Below are 21,505 nucleotides of genomic sequence, written 5' to 3'. Positions count from 1 at the left end.
AAGAAGAAGAAGATATCAATACCAAAGGTGAGGAACAAATGCAAAACAGAAGAAAAAAAAAAAAAAGAAAACACAAACACACAAATGGAATCCTGTTATAATGAAACTCATGGGACCATAAAAATATTTCATTATAACTGAAATTTCGCTATAACGAATATAGAGAAAATATGTATAGTATTGTGACCAGGGCTGCCAGCGATTTGCCGTGTCTAATGGCAGTGGCACAAGGACAGCTCTGTAGCTGCACTACTGCATCTGGTAAACAGTGCAAGGGCAAAGCAACTGGTTGTCCTCTGCAGGATCAGGGATACCGTATACCATGCTTGTTGCACAATGTTTAACATTGGGCTTTGATCTGCCCTTCCTCACACTCTACTGATCTCTCTTCTCCAGACCATGTCTGCCACAGTGGTGATTCTAAGCTGCTAGTGTTGGGAGCTAAAGCAGGACGATTTCCCATCCCCAGCTCCTAATAGCTCCTATTCTGAATGAAGTTGTGAGACTGTACCCTCCTTTATACAGTAACAGAGTACCTGTATTTACCTTGAAAACCTGGACTCATCTTCCTGTCTTTCATGCAACTCTGTGACCAAGTTTGACAAAACCTGTATATAAAAAAAAACAGCGATTCTTAAACTGCAAAAATAATTCATTTGAAAATTAGACGTTAGATGCAATTTTATTAAAAATAGAAATACAGGTATGAAAATACAGAATGAAAATGAGTTGTTACATGAGGGTGAAGGTGCAATTCCAAAATATTTTCGCCACGTCATTTTTCTTCATCCCAGAATCAACTTTTTCCAGGATTGTTAATTCTTCTTTCAGTGTAAACTGATGCCATTTCTCACTTTCTTTTTTTGTTCCTCTCAAAGAAAACTTTGAGAAGTACTATGAAAATTGAACAGTATGGTATCCTCACACAACATAACTACCATCATGGATGCTGGGTGGATCAGTAGCTCAGAATTTGGCTGTGTGTATCACGTTATGCATACATGCTTGCTGAGACTGCCCAAGATGAGAAATTTCGCAACAGACTGTCTCCCTCTCTGAGACAATCAATTGCAGGTTTCCTGTGATATGGTGTGGAAAATGTAAGAGCGGCATTAAGTATTTTTTATCATCGCATTATCTTCTTCTGTGGCCATTTGTGGTTGAAAAAAATCATTTGTTATACTGAGATTTACATTTCATTAAAACAAGTATTCTGGGCCCACAAAAAGAATGTTATTCTGAAAATTGTTACTTTGGTATTCTCTATAATGGGATTCAACCTGTGTGTGTGTGTGTAAATGGAAAACACTATTTTTTTAACATTAAGCTTCAGATTCAGACAATTATATTACAGAAGAAATTTAACAATATGACAGCTTGTAATTAAGTGAAACATTTTATTTCATAATCATTTATGCCATATATACAAGGGATATCCAGAAAAAAAGGTTACAACAGCTGTTAAAAATCGAAAAATGAATATATTTCATCCAAATTTACAGGGTATGTTCCAAAATATGTGTTTATTTCTCAACATAATCGCAGTCAACTTCGATGCACTTCTTCAGCCTGGGCACCAGCTTTTTTATACCCTCGTCGAATACGCTCTGCTCCACCTCCGAAAGCCACTTCTCCACTGTCTCCTTCACCTCCTCAGCGTTGGAAAAATGTTTCCCACCCAACAATTCTTTCAGTTTGATGAAAAGATGAAAATCTGAGGGCGCAAGGTACGGGGAATAGGGTGGGTGGGTAACAATATCCCATCCAAAGGACACAAGCAGGTCCTGAGTCACACGAGCAGAATGGGGTCTGGCGTTGTCGTGAAGGAGGGACACACCACGAGTCAGCATTCCCCTCCTTTTGTCTTTAATCTTTTTTTTCAATTTTTTTAGGGTCTCACAATATGTTTCAGCATTGATAGTAGTCCCTTTGGCCATGAAATCCACCAACAAAACCCCTTTTCTGTCCCAAAAGACAGATGCCATAATCTTCCGCTCTGAAAACTGAACTTTTAATTTTTTGGCTGATGGGGAATGGGTATGGCGCCATTGTTGGGACTGTCATTTGGACTCAGGAGTATAGTGACATACCCAAGTTTCGTCTCCAGTCACAATAGAGTCAAGGAACGCTTCACCCTTGATTTCATAACGCTGAAGAAACTCACGTGCAGCCAAAACGCGATTTTGGCGATGTTCTGGAGTCAACATTTTTGGCACCTATCTTGCACTCAGCTTCCTGTAATCAAATTTTTCTGAGACAATTTCACCCATGAGACTTTGTGAGATGTGTGGGAACATTTCATGAAGGGTGTCAATCGTCACACGACGATCACTGCGAATTTTTTCATCAACTTGCTGCAGAAGCTCTTCTGAAACGAGAGATGGACTCCCACTCCTTTCTTCGTCATGAGTGTCAGTGCGATCTTCTTTGAACGACCTAACCCACCATAATGACCATAATGTAATACAATTCTCAGTATTCTGTAAGAGTGCAGATGCAAAGACTAAAATTGTTAAGATGAACTTTGGTACGGCTAATTTTGAGCAGATGCGACAAAGTCTAAGTAGGATAGACTGGGATAAGCTTTTAAATGTGGAGACAGTCGAGGAGCAGTGGAACAGGTTTAAAAATGTTTTACATGTAATGCAGGACAGATACATACCTAAATTTGGAAGTAATAGGAAACTAAAAAAAACTCCACGATGGATTAATAAAGATTTAAAAAAGAAGTTGCAAAGGAAAAAACTGCTGTATAAGGCATATAAGACTAATGACTGCAAAGAGAACCGTAGCGCGTATGAGAAAATGAGGGCAACCATTAAGAAGGATATCAGAGAGGCTAAAAGACAGTTGGAGAGGAATATAGCAGATAAGGCGAAAGAAGACCCCAAGAGATTCTTTCAGTATTTTAGTAGTAAAAGAACAGTTAAAGAGGAGGTCAAGTTCATCAGGAATAGTAAAGGGAATTAAAAGATACAGACAATGAAATAGCAGATGCCCTAAACTTACATTTTTCTGAGGTGTTTACAAGTGAGCAAGTGGATAACCTCCCAGAGGTATATGCAACTACTAAGGAGGTACTGAGGGATTTGGAAATTGTAGAGGGAGAAGTGCTGCTCAGATTAAATAAGATGAAATCAAACAAATCACCAGGCCCAGATAATATTTATCCTCGTGTTCTTAAGGAGGCTAGTGAGTACATATATAAACCCTTGACACATATTTTTAGGAAGTCACTGTGCACTGGAGAGATTCCAAAGGACTGGAAAATGGCAAATATCATCCCATTATATAAAAGGGTGACAGGGCAGATCCAAGCAACTATAGGCCAGTAAGCTTAACAAGCATCACAGGAAAATTAATGGAAGGAATTATTAAGGATAAGATTGAGCAACACATGGCAAGGACAGGAGTTATTCTGAACAGTCAGCATGGGTTCAGAAGAGGGAGGTCGTGTTTTACTAACATGTTGGAATTCTATGAGGAGGCAACAAAAGGATACGATCAAAGTGGAGCTTATGATATTATTTATCTGGACTTTCAGAAAGCATTTGATAAGGTGCCACATGAGAGGTTGGGCATCAAGTTAAAAGAAGTGGGAGTTCAGGGTGATGTTTTTAGATGGGTGCAGAATTGGCTCAGACACAGGAAGCAGAGGGTGATGGTGCGAGGAACCTCATCAGAACTGGCGATGTTATGAGTGGTGTTCCACAGGGGTCAGTGCTAGGGCCGCTGCTATTTTTAATATATATAAATGATTTAGATAGGAATATAAGTAACAAGCTGGTTAAGTTTGCAGATGATACCAAGATAGGTGGATTAGCAGATAATTTGGAATCCGTTATATCATTACAGAAGGACTTGGATAGCATACAGGCTTGGGCAGATTTGTGGCAGATGAAATTTAATGTCAGTAAATGTAAAGTATTACACATAGGAAGTAAAAATATTAGGTTTGAATACAAAATGGGCGGTCGGAAAATCGAGAGTACACCTTATGAGAAGGATTTAGGAGTCATAGTGGACTCCAAGCTATCAACTTCCCAACAGTGTTCAGAAGCCATTAAGAAGGCTAACAGAATGTTAGGTTATATAGCACGATCTGTGGAGTACAAGTCCAAGGAGGTTATGCTCAACCTTTATAATGCACTGGTGAGGCCTCATCTTGAGTACTGTGTGCAGTTTTGGTCTCCAGGCTACAAAAGGACATAGCAGCACTAGAAAAGGTCCAGAGAAGAGACTAGGCTGATTCCAGGTCTACAGGGGTTGAATGATGAGGAAAGATTAAAAGAGCTGAGCCTTTACAGTTTAAGCAAAAGAAGATTAAGAGGTGACATGATTGAAGTGTTTAAAATTATGAAGGGAATTAGTACAGTGGATCGAGACTGGTATTTTAAAATGAGCTCATCAAGAACATGGGGACACAGTTGGAAACTTGTTAAGGGTAAATTTCGCACAAACATTAGGAAGTTTTTCTTTACACAAAGAACGATAGACACTTGGAATAAGCTACCAAGTAGTGTGGTAGACAGTAAGACGTTAGGGACTTTCAAAACTAGACTTGATTTTTTCTTGGAGGAAACAAGTGGATAGGACTGACGAGCTTTGTTGGGCTGAATGGCCGGTTCTCGTCTAGATTGTTCTAATGTTCTAAACATGCTGATGTGACATTATCTCAGGTCCATAAGTTTCCACAAGCTGACGATGGATCTCGGCTGCAGATTCGCGACACAAAGTGAGGAACTTGATGACCAAACGAATCTCGCATCGGCGGTAGGTGGAGCAAACGGCCTCAGCAGAGGTTGACGAACTCACTTGCTGTGATGACATTTCACAAGTGACTGACGCGGTCCCGGCCTTATTTTGACCGTTAGGACCCCCCTACACGCAGGTATGCCAAACCTTCGAAAAAATAAAATTCCCTGCACCCTCCAGGGCACTTGTAACCTTTTTTTCTGGATATCCTTCGTATTATGGATAAATATTTATTTTACTAGCAACTTGGCGCGCGCTACGCTGCACATTGGATGACCACAGTTGAAGGACTCAATCGTAAGGACCTCTCGTAGGGTGTCTCATTGGCACGCTTTTGCCTCTTTCTTTTGCGATCACGGCGTAATCTGTCTTCTCTCTCTGTAGGGGTTTCAGTTGCCTTTCGTTGTGCGGCAGAGACACGTCGTTGAGCTAATCTGTGTGAATGCTGAGTGTCCATTTCTTGCGAGCGACTGTCATGCCTTTGCCTCTCTGCTTCGTGATCACGCTGTAATGTGTCCTCTCTCGCAGCAGCAGGTTTAGTTGCGTTCGTTTGGCATTGTTCCGTAAAGTCTCCTCCATTACAAGTGCACATGGGTAGCTGAAGATGGAAAGGCATAGTGGGCATAGTGAAACACACGAATTGGTGACCAGGGGAACTATCCAACTGAGACGCGGGGCTCGAAATACTCGAGTGCACATGTTATTTATAATTTAATTTTCTTTTTTGTTATGAACTTCCCCAAAAGAGTTGATCCCTATGAACAATATAATCTGTTGTAGTACGGGCGTTAATTAGCGTCACACCTCATATCATGCATACACCATGCATGTTTGGCTGTAACGCCAGAAGCGCGGTGGACGCTGTAAGGGTAGGTTGTGGTTTCTGTTTCTTTCGTGATTTTTTTAATTTTATTTATTATTTATTAGGCAGAGGGGAGAAGACGTTAATGTGACGCTCCGTCTATTTCTTTACTTTTGTTTTGAGAAGATTTTCGGGAACAGAAAAAATAAAAGGAAAGGGGAAAGACCGGAAGGGAGTAAGCAGGAATTCTGAGAGGGGACGGACTGGGGCTTTTCTACGGGGCGGCTATACAGCCAAAAGGAACGCGGTCCTGGACACGGACACCGCACTGGGCTTTTATTATATAGATTAGTTAAAAAAAGCATATATTTTAAGAGAACAGTATATATTTCAGTATGCTTACTGAACAATAAGCCTACAGAATTTCATTTTGTTAATAAAAATGAACAGGTAATATCTACGGTGTTCAGTTTTAGCTTTAAATATGCCAAAGTTAACAGAACATAAGGACACTGTGTCTGGTTATGCATGAGCTTAATTGTCCAAAGTAATACATAAAAAAACAAATAAAAAAATAACCTCATAGCGTAATAGGTATTGAGTAGTACTGGTACCACTGAGCATTCCTTTTAGTTTTTTATGCCAAATTATGATGAAAAGTTTTTAATTTAGCATTTTTTCAATTGCTGCAAATAAGTTACTGAAATATTCAAAAATATATATTCCAGAAAGTTATGCATGCCCCATTTTAGTAGGTATTACCAGAGAAGTAAAGGCTTAATATCTTGTTTGTGTATTTAGTGTCAATTCTATTTTCAATATCAAATTCACTTGTTAAAATAAACATGCACAGTACTTTGACAATATTGTAAGAATCAAACTGATGCATACCAATTTTAAGTCTGACATTTGCCCAGGTTGATCAAAAAGCTCATAAAATCTAACAGTAGCCGTTCTGTCTATCCATCTAATTTAGTATGACAAGTCTGCTTAAGAAACAAAAGTGCGAATATTTACATTTTATTTGGATTGCATAAATCATGCTAAATTGTTAATTGCCATTTACTCTATGTTTTTAAGTAATTGAAATTTAACATCTTACATCACTTCTATAATACAGTTACCAGAAAAAGGCACAAACATGTTAAACTAAATCTATATGTGTGTTACTAAACACTTTTCCAACAATGGAATAAATTGACTTGATAAAAAACAGGAATACAACACCTATCAGTTAACTGTCTTGTGATATGCTTGAACTTTAAACAAATAAAAGAACTCATTGGCAGTGGACATTTTTAAAAACTCCTGGCATTTTTCCCAGCTAAGAAGGCCTCACACACATTCAACAAGGGCGATACAATGTGAGCCCTGTACATAAAGGAAAAAAATAAATCTAACTCAAATAGTTCAACAATACTTTATCCCCAGCAGAGAGTTTAGTCAAACAGAAAATCCAAAAGCCCAGTAACCTTAAGACCCATATTCTTTTAAAATCAAAATATTTATGATCGTTTCCTTCAAGCTTATTATGTACATAAGCTACAAAGCAACAAACTACATCCATCAGACAGCTTTTCTTTAAGTTCAGTGTCTTTAAGCCTACCATAAAATAAATGTAATATACTTATTTTTATATTATATTTTTAAAAAATATTTAAATTATATGAAATTCCTACTTTGTGTGTATAATATAAATGTGTAACCTTTTTAATGTCATGATGATAAATGGCTGAAACATATAAAATAAAAAAAATAAACTTGGAATATGATTATTAGGGATGCTCTGATCAATTGGCAACCGATCTAATCTGGCCAATTCTTACTAAAAAAGAAAAGACTTGATCGATGAATGGTACATTGGCCGATCACAAAACCAATATTTTCAGCCCCTACTTTTCTAAGCAATATAGTGGTTTAGTTGTAGTGCTCTTTAACGTAAGGTATTACAGTAGCTGAACCAGTGTGTGGCGCTAGGGCTACTTGAATATCTCTCTCTCTCTTTTTTGCAGAAAACTTCCAAAGAGCAGCAAATGGAAGATGGTCTTATCAGTGAACGAGAGACGATTGGAATATTAGTCTTTACGTTAAAGAAAGTGGAGTAATAAACTGAGAAAGATGGGCAGAGATGGCAAGAAAAGCTACTTTAATGAATTCAGACCTTTTGATTGTGTCCTTTGAATTAAAACTAACACCATTTGAGTTTGGACAGTGAGCTGTTTTTTTGTGCAGCAGCCTTCATTTTTAATTGGAAAAAGAAAATATGAATTTAAAATTGTTGCTTAGTAACAATAGGCTTTTTAAAGATTTGTACCGCACTCCTGTGATTCCTTGAGTTTCCTGTTTAAACACCCGCTGATAATTCAGGAAGTAAACATTTAACAATCTCTCTTATGAACTTTCTTCAAGAAAACATAAGTTTAAACATTTTTCTTGGCCACCACTAAAGTACAATGGGCAACATTTTTATTTTTAATATCATTTTTGGGTGAAGCTTCCTTTAACCTTTTGCTGACCAAATCAGCTTAAATCATTTATTATCACATATGACATATTTCCAGGTATATGTCTTTATCCTTAATAATTTCTGCACATCCACCTAATCAGTTTTCATCTCATTCGAAACAGGAATGTTCCTTAGTAATAAATTTCACTCTTATATAACTTCTTAGGCAAACTCAACACATTATTAAACTCAAAGCCAGCAAGGCATTGTCATGTATCAGAAAAGGAGGACAACTTCGAGCTCACCTTAATGAAAATCTCATTCTATCAACTACATTTCTATTCAATAGGTCACCTAAGAAATGAGACATGCTTACTTTCTCCATAATAGATAGATAGATAGATAGATAGATAGATAGATAGATAGATAGATAGATAGATAGATAGATAGATAGATAGATAGAAAACTCTCAATAAGTTTTACACATCAGTACTGGGAAATCACTTTAACAAAAGAGAAAAAAAAAATACTACAAAACAACTTCAGACTACTACAATTTCAAAATATCTACTGGCAGCAACATTTTTATTGAGAAAACTGAATTACTTTTAACATCAACAAAACAGTCTAAATACAGTATGTAACAAACTGATACAACACTGATGGAATATGTAGAGCAGAGTCTATAATACAGGAAAAAAAATTTAAGTGTACTGTGCCAGGAAGAAGCATCTTGAAAAATGTCTTGAATAATATTCCACGATTCACATTTCCTCATTAAACAAAAATAAACACTTGAGCTCAGCTATTACAAACCGGATTCCAAAAAAGTTGGGACACTAAACAAATTGTGAATAAAAACTGAATGGAATGATGTGGAGATGGCAAATGTCAATATTTAATTTGTAATAGAACGTAGATGACAGATCAAACGTTTAATCCGAGTAAATGTATCATTTTAAAGGAAAAATATGTTGATTAAAAATTTCACAGTGTCAACAAATCCCAAAAAAGTTGGAACAAGTAGCAATAAGAGGCTGGAAAAAGTAAATTTGAGCAGAATGAAGAGCTAGAAGACCAATAAACACTAATTAGGTCAATTGGTAACATGATTGGGTATAAAAAGAGCTTCTCAGAGTGGCAGTGTCTCTCAGAAGCCAAGATGGGTAGAGGATCACCAATTCCCACAATGTTGCGCAGAAAGATAGTGGAGCAATATCAGAAAGGTGTTACCCAGCGAAAAATTGCAAAGACTTTGCACCTATCATCATCAACTGTGCATAACATCATCCGAAGATTCAGAGAATCTGGAACAATCTCTGTGCGTAAGGGTCAAGGCCGTAAAACCATACTGGATGCCCGTGATCTCCGGGCCCTTAAACAACACTGCACCACAAAAAGGAATGCTACTGTAAAGGAGATCACAGAATGAGCTCAGGAATACTTCCAGAAACCATTGTCAGTGAACACAATCCACCGTGCCATCCGCCGTTGCCAGCTGAAACTCTACAGTGCAAAGAAGAAGCCATTTCTAAGCAAGATCCACAAGCTCAGGCGTTGTCACTGGGCCAGGGATCATTAAAAATGGAGTGTGGCAGCTTGCATGTCTGGAAAGGCAAAAATATATTCAGGTTCTAGAACAACATATGCTCCCATCCAGACGTCATCTCTTTCAGGGAAGACCCTGCATTTTTCAACAAGATAATGCCAGACCACATTCTGCATCAATCACAACATCATGGCTGCGTAGGAGAAGGATCCGGGTACTGAAATGGCCAGTCTGCAGTCCAGATCTTTCACCTATAGAGAACATTTGGCGCATCATAAAGAGGAAGGTGCGACAAAGAAGGCCCAAGACGATTGAACAGTTAGAGGCCTGTATTAGACAAGAATGGGAGAGCATTCCTTTTTCTAAACTTGAGAAACTGGTCTCCTCGGTCCCCAGACGTCTGTTGAGTGTTGTAAGAAGAAGGGGAGATGCCACACAGTGGTGAAAATGGCCTTGTCCCAACTTTTTTGGGATTTGTTGACACCATGAAATTCTGAATCAACATATTTTCCCCTTAAAATGATACATTTTCTCAGTTTAAACTTTTGTTCCGTGATTTATGTTCTATTCTGAATAAAATATTAGAAGTTGGCACCTCCATTTCATTGCATTCAGTTTTTATTCACGATTTGCATAGTGTCCCAACTTTTTTGGAATCCGGTTTGTACATGAACACAACAATCACTGGCATCTTTCTTTTCATTACCTACTGTCAAGTCTTGTTGCTCCATAGGCTCTCTTTACCTTCTATGATTTGTATTTTCAGCACAATGTCCTATTCAACCAACAACTCCAAATATTGTTCTTCAGTACCCCTCTCATCTTTAGATGCATTGTTATCAAGAATTGCAACAGATTGTGGAAATAACCGTACTGAAACTGTGTGTTCATCTGAAAGTTTCTGCTATATCCTACAATGTCCTCTACTCTGTCCTGACTAGAAAATGTACATCTTTACATCTGTTTACTGGAACACTTTTAACCTTTAACTGTTCTGTCCAGAACCAACAATATTCTTCAATATCATGCTTCAGTATTACTATCAATGCTAACCATTTATCAGAATACACTTTTAAAAATGCTAAATTAAAAACAAGCATAGACTTCATTTAAGTCTCTATCAAATCAACAACATAAAAATTGTAACAGAATTATTACATCTACTTTTATTAGGGCTTTATTTTTAAGAAACAGCATAATCTGCAGTACCAACATTTTTAAATCAAATTATCACTTAGTAGTCAACAAATATCTGCATAAAGATTTTACAACACAACTTTGTTTAACTGAGCTAAAATATAGGTTGGCTAATATATAATCTTAAAAAAAAAACTTTTTAAAGCTCAAAGGGGTGAAAACTAATCAGAAAGCACAAAAAATGCTGTATTCAATCTAAGCATTTGTACAGTGAAAAGTTTCACTAACCTTGGGCTTTTGGTTGCCCTTTGGCAGATGGGGGATGGGGCAGGAAATCAAAAATTCTTCTCTGCATCTGGCTGCTGATTAGATGCAGGCAATCATAGTTGCTGTGAACTGAAATCCACAATTTTCAGGCCTGTACAGTAGTCAGACTTCTTTTTGGGAACATTAAGGAGTGTAACTTACTTTCCAAAACATACGTAAATCTCAGAATGTAATTTGTGCATCTGTGCTTAAATGAGGAGTTTTTCCACGTCACCTGAAATAAAGAAATTTTTGTCACAGATTTTCTAAGAAAATGAATTCTACATTACAAGATACTGCATTGTTCTAAACATTCTGCTGTTCTTTTATTATTCTGAATATAGAGAAAACATGTAACCAGTAGTGAAAATGGGAAATACTCTCAACATTTTTCTTAGAACATTTAACCAGTAGTGAAAATGGGAAATATTCCCAATGTTTTTCTTAGGTTTGTGTGAAAGGATTTTTTTTGAAAAAGCGCATTTAAAAAAACAAGTAAAATTATTTCTGTATGTGAAAAATATTTAATATTAACTACGGCTAATAAAAATATCAGTATGAAGAAAATATTTAATTTATAGAAGCTGGAATGGTTACTCATCAATAGGAAAAAATAGTCACATATTATCTAAACTTTCATCCTGTTATAAATGAAGGTTTCTATGTGAAATCTGGAAGGTGTGGGCTGAACTATAATGTAATAGGATTCAACCATGAAAATGAGATGATGAAATGTGGCACTTTTAACACTTGACAGAACAGAGACATCAGCCTTACTGTGCACATATAACATTCCTCAATGCAATACATGTTTATTCTGTGTAATATTTAAGCACATAAAATTAATATTATGCTGAGCAAATATTCAACCTAAAACTAAATAAATGTCACGTTTGAGTTTTTAGAGCACTTGATAATTTGGCAATCCCAAGTAGAACTGTTCTACAGGTCATTAAAGGGACTAGAAGTCTTCCCTGAAGCAAAGGCCCATATGAAACTTCCAAAACTATACTCCCCACATCAAATCAGAACAGTACTGTTTAAGAGCTATTTTCATTTTGCCAACAAATGATTATGAGGTGACTCTTCCTGAGCCAACAACAATAAAACACCATAGTCATGTACAATATGTTCAAGGAACAACTTGGAATTGATTCTGGGCATTCTATTTTTATTGATTTCTTATAATATAATTACATTGTTACTGGAGAACAATCTATTGAGACAACACAAAATGTACAGAACATCACAAAGTGTCATTCAGCGTCCATCCATCCAATACATCTGTTCTTTGCAGGACAAGACCATGGAAGTCATAACCTATTTGTATTTTTAAACTATTATCATCAATAAAAAGGACAGCCTTCTATTCTGCAAAAAAGTACAGCCTTTTTTCTCGTTAAATTCGGGGTGTCTTATGGAGTCCTACTGTGTTTTTACTCAACTATTCCTATAAACTGAAGATGTCAGCTAGTTTATGACCTCTAAACTCCAGAGTGCAGGGAAGGAAGCACGTCAAGGCATACTTAGACATTAAGTGGAGGTGAATTTTGGATTCTCCTTATGCACAAATTGATGTAATCAAAATTAAAATCATAATAGTGTACTTCTCTCTGTGAGTCTAAGTCTACTTATCAGAAACAGAGGGCCTATGCAAAATGTCTCATGATTGGTAAGATGTCTTTCAGATGGCCATTAAACCATTTTTGTTTCCAGTTGCTACTTTGTCCTGGGTTCTGCAGGAGTCTAGACTACATAATGACACTATTATTCAGACAGGTTACTGTAACTATGTATTCCACAAATGGAACAAAAAATACGTTAAATGTCATTTTAAAATACAGTGGAACCTCTAGATACGAGTTTAATTCGTTCCAGCACTGAGCTTGTATAGCGAATTTCTTGTATCTAGAACAAAACTTCCCCATTAAAAATAATGGAAATCCAGTTAATCCGTTCCCCACTCCCAAAAATATCAACATAAAAATCAATTTTCCTAACAAATAACACTGATAAATAAGTGTGGATACACTTTGTCTGCTGAGCGTCATGTGATCATAACTGAGCTGATGATTCTTCTTTCTTGTGCGCGTCTCCCTCTCCTTCTCTCTCTCGTTCACGCGCCTCTCTCTCCTTATCTCCCTTGCTCGCTCGCTCACCTCTCTCTCTCTCTCTCTCTCCTCTTGAGGGTAGAGAAAAGCCAAGCAAAATGACACCTTTATTGGCTAACTAAAAGATTACAATCACAAAGCTTTCGAGGCAACTCAGGCCCCTTCTTCAGGCAAGATGTAATCAAAGCTTGCATATTGTAATCTTTTTAGTTAGCCAATAAAAGGTGTCATTCTGCTTGGCTTTTCTCTACATTCATAATGGCTAGCATGGTAAAACACCCTAGTACTCCTCTTGAGGGCAATCGTCTCCTATTCTCCGTCTGCATTTCCGCAATATTTTTGGATACGGTTATACGGCGAACTGCTACAGCGAAACAATGAAATCACACGCGCACAAACGCGTATATCCTCATGCTACGGGAGAACAAGGAACACTGAGTGAGCTGACGGGCTGGCAGTGTCAGCTTGGGTAAATCCCCGAGTCGAGGCGGATTGGGAAATGCGTCACGCATAACCACACCCTGGCTCATTACACGAGCGAATGCTCATATTTAGATCCGAATTTTTCGCTCATACTTTCCTCTTATCTTGAATTTCTCGTATACAGAGGTGATCGTATCTAGAGGTTCCACTGTAGTAAGTAGTTAATTGTTATTTTTAACTAGCTGATTACCCAGTGGCTTCGTTCACTGAGTGCAAGGGAAAAATATATAATGTAGTATATAAATTATTAAACAGTAAAACATTAACATGTAAGAAGTAAAGATACATTGCACAGTACTGGAATGCTTTCGGGTAAAGTACATTTTAAAAGCACGATAACACAATGGGTAAGTAGAACTAACAGCAGCATAAATGTATTTGGATCATCTCTCGGTAGCAGATCCCTTGTGAAAGGCGCTAAACGACTGCTGTGGTATAGAAATTACATCTTCTATGCGATCCTGCAAATTTCTGCCCGACAACCATTGCACTACGTGCCTGTGATTTAAGAGAAAAATTATTCTGAGAAATGTGGATGCTGCCCTTCTGTACTTAACGGAGCAGAGGGTCCAAACAATTCCCAAGTCCAAAACTTAACATGAAGAGGTTGGTACATCTTCTTAGATGTAAACCCTCCATCTTCTTAAAAGAATTTATCACAAAAGCAAACTTGAATGTTGCGGGGTTTTAGCGACCTGAACTCACCTTAAGGGACAATAAGTAGTTGTGAAGCACAATTTACAAAGAGAGTTTTGCTTCGATGGTGCCGATCACACTCATTCACAATGATTTCCACTCTCCCAGGAGCTGACGGGGCACTCGAAGTGTCACAAACAGTGCAAGAAGAGAGGACGCCACCCGAAACTGTGAAGCTCTCGACCCGGCAGAGCAGCCCGACATTCCACACCTCCGAGAGATCACTTTGTTCTCACGACCCCTTGCCACTGATGGCGGTGTCGTCTTCACATTGTTTACAGCTCAGCGCAGTTAAAAAGTAGAAAGACGCAAGGCTGTTTTTCTCATCTCTTCTACTATCAAGCACTGACAATTAAAAAAAGTTATAATGTGGCAGTTTCCGCGACAGTCATGTGGATGATTAAATAAAACTTCTCTATCAGAATGTGCCTGGCGGCGAACGGCTTAGCGTTGGAGTCCAGAAAGGAGGGCTGGGAGAAGGCAAAGCGGGGTGCACTTATATGGGATAGATCAGCGTGTTTGTGTTTACTTCTTTTCAATATCAGTAAAGTAACTCTCACACAAATAATAACAATTCATAAGGACAATATAAAAATGGTGTCCACAAACAAAGTGATTAGTTCCTTTATTATAGGTTCTGTGGTCATACGTAATTTCCGTTTTGCGTGGTCATACGTAATTTCCGTTTCAGGCGCGAAAAGAATTTTATATATATACATATATATATATATATATATATATATATATATATATATATATATATATATATATATATATATACATATATACATATACAGTACATATATACACATACATATACAGTAATCCCTTGCTATATCGCGCTTTGACTTTCGCGGTTTCACTCTATCAGATTTTAAATGTAAGCACATCTAAATATATATCATGGATTTTTAAGCTGGTTCGCGCTTTCTGCGGACAATGGGTCTTTTAATTTAGGTTACATGCTTCCTCAGTTTGATTGCCCAGTTGATTTCATACAAGGGATGCTATTGGCGGTTGGCTTAAAAGCTACCCAATCAGAGCATGTATTACATATTAACTAAAACTCCTCAATGCTATAACATATGCTTCCCGCGTGGCGCTTGTTTGCTTCTCTCTATCTTTCTCACTCTCTCTGCCTGACGGAGGGGGTGTGAGCAGAGGGGCTGTTTGCACAGAGGACACGGACGCTCTTCTACAAAATGCCGCTTTATCGCGGTGCTTCTGTATACTTAAAAGCATGTATTGATTTTTTGATTGTTTGCTTTTCTTTGCGAGCTCGCTCTCTCTGACATTTTCTGCTCCTGACGGCGCTCCTTTGAAGATATGTTTGCTTTCTTTTAATTGTGAGAAAGAACTGTCATCTCTGTCTTGTAATGGAGCACAGTTTAAACGTTTGACTAAAGGGTGTTATTTCATGTCTAGAGGGCTCTAATAACGTTAACAGTGTGGGAGAGTTTATAAGGGCTTAAAATATATAAAAATAAAAATACAAACATATGGTTTCTACTTCGCGGATTTTCACCTATCGCGGGGTCTGGAGCAAACCCAGCGATCGAGGAGGATTACTGTATACATATATACATATATATATATACATATATACATATATATAAATCTATACTAATAAAAGGCAAAGCCCTCACTCACTCACTCACTCACTCATCACTAATTCTCCAACTTCCCGTGTGGGTGGAAGGCTGAAATTTGGCAGGTTCATTCCTTACAGCTTCCTTACAAAAGTTGGGCAGGTTTTATATATCGAAATTCTACGCGTAATGGTCATAACTGGAAGCAGTTTTTCTCCATTTACTGTAATGGAGATGAGCTTCAACGCTCATCACGCAGCACATAGAAAACCAGGAAGACCTCAAAAAAGCGCTGAAGAAAACATGCATTATATAATTGAGAAGGCAGCGAAACAATAAGAAGCGAGCGAGTGACATATACAACCATATTCATGAGTTCTGCTACTTCGGAAACAAAGCATGATGTAAACCTACACTTTAAAATAGTTTATAGACAGGCTGCCGCTGGCGTTTGTAATTTAGTGCCTGCCCATATAAGGCCGTCCGTCAGCGGCAATCAATAGCAAACTCCACTAAATATTCACGGGTGAAGGACTGTGCTTATGGAGAGGAAGATGAGATGGTCAGGGTGGTGTTTGACACAAACTCAGCGAAACTGCGAGAGAAAGTTTTAAGTGCCAGGACTAAGGTAACATTAAATACAGCCATGGACATAGCACAAGATGGCACCAGCACAGCTGGGAACCTTCGATGCATGTACACCGAGTGGCTCACGTGAACTGGCGCAGTGCACAGATAAAAGCAACAGTTCCAAAGAGCGCTGAACAAAAACCGAATTACACAATTGAAAAGGCAGCAAAAAATATGAAGCGTCTGGTACATACAAGCATATTCATAAATCCAACTACTGCGGAAACAAAGCACACGTTGGAAAAAGTCAATGTCCCGCTAAAGGAAGACAGTGTAAAAAAAACCCGTGCATGCAGTGTGTCAGGTCTCAGATAAAGAAGAAGACGAGCTGTTTATTGATGCAGTAAGAAACAAATCGATGAATGAAACCTGTCATCTTTACAGCGATTGACAAACACGGAATGTAACTTGAACACAACACATCCTACAAATACGAACCTGATTGAAAGAAATAATGATAATCAAATCCTTGATGACAGCAACACTCACAAAACAAATACTGTATATTGACAGTCATGTTACGTTATTTTTAAAATGTTCCCTTTTCTTTTTCTAGCTTTTTTAACACACTACATCTCCGCTGCGATACGCGGGTATATATATATATATATATATATCCCGATCTACATACTCGAATAATGGATACTTTATTTGCCATCAATGATTGTTTTGGTAAAGCCATACTCAGTGTATTCATTAGATGAGCGGTAAAAAGTAAGAGCGAGGGGAGGATGACTTATTGAGGCATGCAGGCTGTAGTGCGCGTCAACTCTATCTGAATTGCGCGATCACATTTGAAAAAATATATCTTTTCAAGTTCTATTTAGTCCATATGTGTCAAACTCAAGGGCGGGCCACATCCGCCCGGCGTAATTATATCCGGCCCGAGATCATTTTATATACTGTATTATTGTTATTAATGGCCGGGTATATGAAGCGCTGGTAACACAATAAACTACAGATCCCATAATGCAGCGCTTCAGCTGCCTTGCCAACACTACCGCGTTAATCAAGTCTAGCTTATGATGCTGCAAGTTATTGCGAAGCTAGCTCACACGATGCTGAAGAGAAAAGTTGATTCTGAAAATAGAGCCTTTAAAAACCGATGGGAGGCTGAGTATATGTTTACTGAACCCGTGTGTCTCATTTGTGGAGCTAATGTGGCTGTAATTACAGAATTTAATCTAAGACGGCACTATGAGACAAAACATCAGGGTAACCTGAATGCAATGCAGAAGATACAGAAAGCAGAAGAATTAAATAAGAATCTGACACTTCAGCGGACGTTTTACCGTGCACAATCACAAAGTGATTTCAAGTGAAGCTGCTTTTATGGGAGACACAAATGCACCAGTGCAATTTGCCCCACTTTCCCTGTTGCCAAGTAATGTTAAACCAAGTCGTCACTACGGTGTTCCCAAATCGCACTTTGCTGATAAACTGAGCGCACTGAGTTTGCACGGCGCTTTGGTGACTTTGAAGAACAAAAAAGTCCGTCTACATGCGGCTCGAACCTTGTGCATGTTTGGTAGCACATATCTGTGTGAGAAGCTCTTCTCAGTGATAAAGACTAACAAAACAGCACACAGGAGTCGCCTCACTGATGAGCACCTGCAATCCATCCTGAGAATCTCCACAACACAGAACCTCACACCAAACAGAAATGAACCTGTTGCCAAAAAAAGATGCCAGGCGTCCAGCTCTAAAATGACATATGAGCAAAGACAACTGAATGATTTGATTTGTTATTGCTGAAAGGAACACATTTTATTTATATTTCTAGGTTTTGTTATGCAGCATGTTCATATTTGAATTTGTATAATTTTGACAGGATATATTTTTATGGAGAACAAAATCTTTTGGGATATTTAAAATCTAAGTTTATTTTTTATATAAAATATACATACATATATATACATATATACATACATATATATACATATAACATACATATATACATGTATATATATATATATGTATGTATATATGTATATATACATATATATACATATATATATATATGTATGTATATATACATATATACATATATACACATATATATATATATATATATATATATATATATATATATACATATACTAGCAGAATACCAGCCTTGGCGAAGTAGTGTGTTAAAGAAGTTATGAAAACAAAAGCAAACATTTTAAAAATAACGTAAGATGATTGTTAATGTAATTGTTTTGTCATTGATATGAGTGTTGCTGGCATATATATATATATATATATATATATATTTATATACACACACACACACACACACACACAGACACATATATAAACATATATATACATATAAACATATATATATATATATATATATATATATATATATATATATATATATACAGTTATATATATATATATACATATACACACATACATATATATACACATACTGTATATATACACACACACATATATACATACTGTATATACAACATATACATATCTACATATTTACTGTATATACACATATATATACAAATCTACATATATATATCTACATATATATATTAGGTGGGACTCGATTAAAAAATTAATCCAATTAATTAGAGGCTGTGTAAGAATTAATCTTGATTAATCGTATGTAATCGCTACGTAAATTTGCCCCAAATCGCAAATGTTTTTTTTTTTTATTTAAAAGCGGTTTTAGTGGGCTTACAGAATCAAATAATAGACATGGACATGAATATTGTAAACTGAAGCTGTTTTAATTTCTGAAAAAAGCTTTTAAACTGTATTTGAATTCAAAACAGAAACAAAAATATCATCCCTGGTTAAAATTGGGCAGACTTAAAAATAAAGTGGTAGTTTAAGTACTTTAAGTACATTTTCAGAATAGTATCGTCTTTAAATAATAATAACCAAAATTTCACCATAAAGTGCAGTTTTCTTCTTAAAAAATAAGTCAGAAACATAAAAGGTAATTTGACCAGCTTACTCTTTAAACTCTGAGTAACATTAGCCAAAATTATTTTGTACATTAGGCTAAAACAGTGTGATCATTGAACATTTTGTAATTAGATGTATTTAGAATTACTAACGGTCACGGAAGTCCAATGATCCCCAGTAAGAGCCACAAAGTCCGCTTTCTGTAATGCATCTAATTTTGCTTGCTTTTCAGTGTGCACAAAACCATGCTTTTATCAAGGCTTACTCGGGAGTCGAAATGATCAGTCGTAGGAACGCGCTTTATTCCGACTCTAACATTTTTGTAGCTGTGATGTGTGCATCAGTGTAATGGATGTACCAGGAAATCATGCATTGACAAAAGTTCCGTTTGCTTGGAATTGAAAGTGTGATTAAATCGTTATTTTTAGCGCGTTATGGAGTACATGCATCGAAGCTTCTCAACTGTGCTTGTGCTAAGAAAGGGAAAATTTTAAAAATAGCGTAACATGATTCTGCGTTAACCTAATATTTTTCATACGTCCCAAACCAAGGAGATGGGAAGGTAAAATGAATCGGTAGCGCGCGTACATAGTCAGTAATCCCTCTCGGGAATCGAACCTCGAATATCGGCGTTAGAGAAGACTCTACAATTGCGCCACCGCTTGTCTATGCTAAAGTATATATTGTAGATCGGACTATAGATATACATTTATATATATACCCGTGTATCGCAGTGGAGAGTAGAAGTTATGAAAAGAAAAGGGAACATTTTAAAAATAACGTAACATGATTGTCAATATACAGTAATTGTTTTGTGAGTGTTATTGAATGTTGCTGTCATCAAGGATTTGATTATCATTATTTCTTTCAATCAGGCTCGTATTTGTACGATGTGTTCAAGTTACATTCCGTGTTTGTCAATCGTTGTAAAGATAAGAGGTTTCATTCATCGATTAGTTCCTTACTGCATCAATAAACAGCTCGTCTTCCTTTTTATCTGTGATGTGACAAACTGCATGCACGGGTTTTTTTTTCGCTGTCTTCCTTTAGCGGGACATTGACTTTTCCACCGTGTGCTTTGTTTCCACAGTAGCTGCATTTATGAATATGCTTATCAGACGCTTCATATTTTTTGCTGCCTTTTCAATTGTGTAATTCGGTTTTGTTCAGCGCTCTTTGGAACTGTTGCTTTTTATCTGTGCACTGCATCAGTTCACGTGAGCCACTCGGTGTACTTGCATCGAAGGTTCCCAGCTGTGCTGGTGCCATCTCGTGCTATGTCCATGGCTTTATTTAATGTTACCTTAGTCCTGGCACTTAAAACTTTCTCTGGCAGTTTCTGAGTTTGTGTCAAACACCACCCTGACCATCTCATCTTCCTCTCCATAAGCACAGTCCTTCACCCGTGAATATTTACCCGTGGCAGTTTGCTATTGGATTGCCGCTGACGGATGGCCTTATATGGGCAGGCACTAAATTACAAATGCCAGCGGCAGCCTGTCTATGAACTTAATTTAAAGTGTAGGTTTACATCGTGCTTTGTTTCCGAAGTAGCAGAACTTCGCTTCTTATTGTTTAGCTGCCTTCTCAATTATATAATGCATGTTTTCTTGGCGCTTTTTGAGGTCTTCCTGGTTTTCTATGTACTGCGTGATTACGTGGGAGGCGTGATGATGTCACGAAACTCCGCCCCGCGGCGTTGAAGCTCATCTCCATTACAGTAAATGGAAAAACTGCTTCAGTTATGACCATTACGCGTAGAATTTCGATATAAAACCTGTCCAACTTTTGTAAGGAAGCTGTAAGGAATCAACCTGCCAAATTTCAGCCTTCCACCCACACGGGAAGTTGGAGAATTAGTGATGAGTCAGTGAGTGAGTGAGTGAGTGAGTGAGTGAGGGCTTTGCCTTTTATTAGTATAGATACATATATATATATATACATATATATATATACATATATACATATATACATATACATAGATACATATATACATAGATACATATATACATATACATATATATATATATACACACATATATACATATATACATATATATATCTATACTAATAAAAGGCAAAGGCCAG

At 37.2% G+C, this 21,505-nt stretch overlaps 1 protein-coding gene across 5 annotated transcripts in view; it reads right to left on the bottom strand.

Annotated features, from left to right (window-relative positions):
* tab2 (TGF-beta activated kinase 1 (MAP3K7) binding protein 2) overlaps positions 1-21,505 on the bottom strand; it is a 182,110-nt gene that overhangs the window by 91,294 nt on the left and 69,311 nt on the right. For 3 of the 5 annotated variants that reach the window (XM_039747560.1, XM_039747563.1, XM_039747564.1), the window contains exon 2: positions 10,978-11,230. The exons of 1 other annotated variant lie outside the window; for it this stretch is intronic. The gene's annotated coding sequence lies outside the window, so the exon portion shown is untranslated. Of the gene's footprint in view, positions 1-546; positions 609-10,977; positions 11,231-21,505 lie in introns of all 5 variants that reach the window. One more of the 5 variants, XM_039747561.1, reaches the window with a different exon arrangement.

Source organism: Polypterus senegalus, chromosome 3 (assembly GCF_016835505.1).
Source record: "Polypterus senegalus isolate Bchr_013 chromosome 3, ASM1683550v1, whole genome shotgun sequence".
NCBI classification, from domain to species: Eukaryota; Metazoa; Chordata; class Cladistia; order Polypteriformes; family Polypteridae; genus Polypterus; species Polypterus senegalus.
Note: the sequence above shows the minus strand (reverse complement) of the source record. Positions and strands in the feature narration are given on the sequence as shown.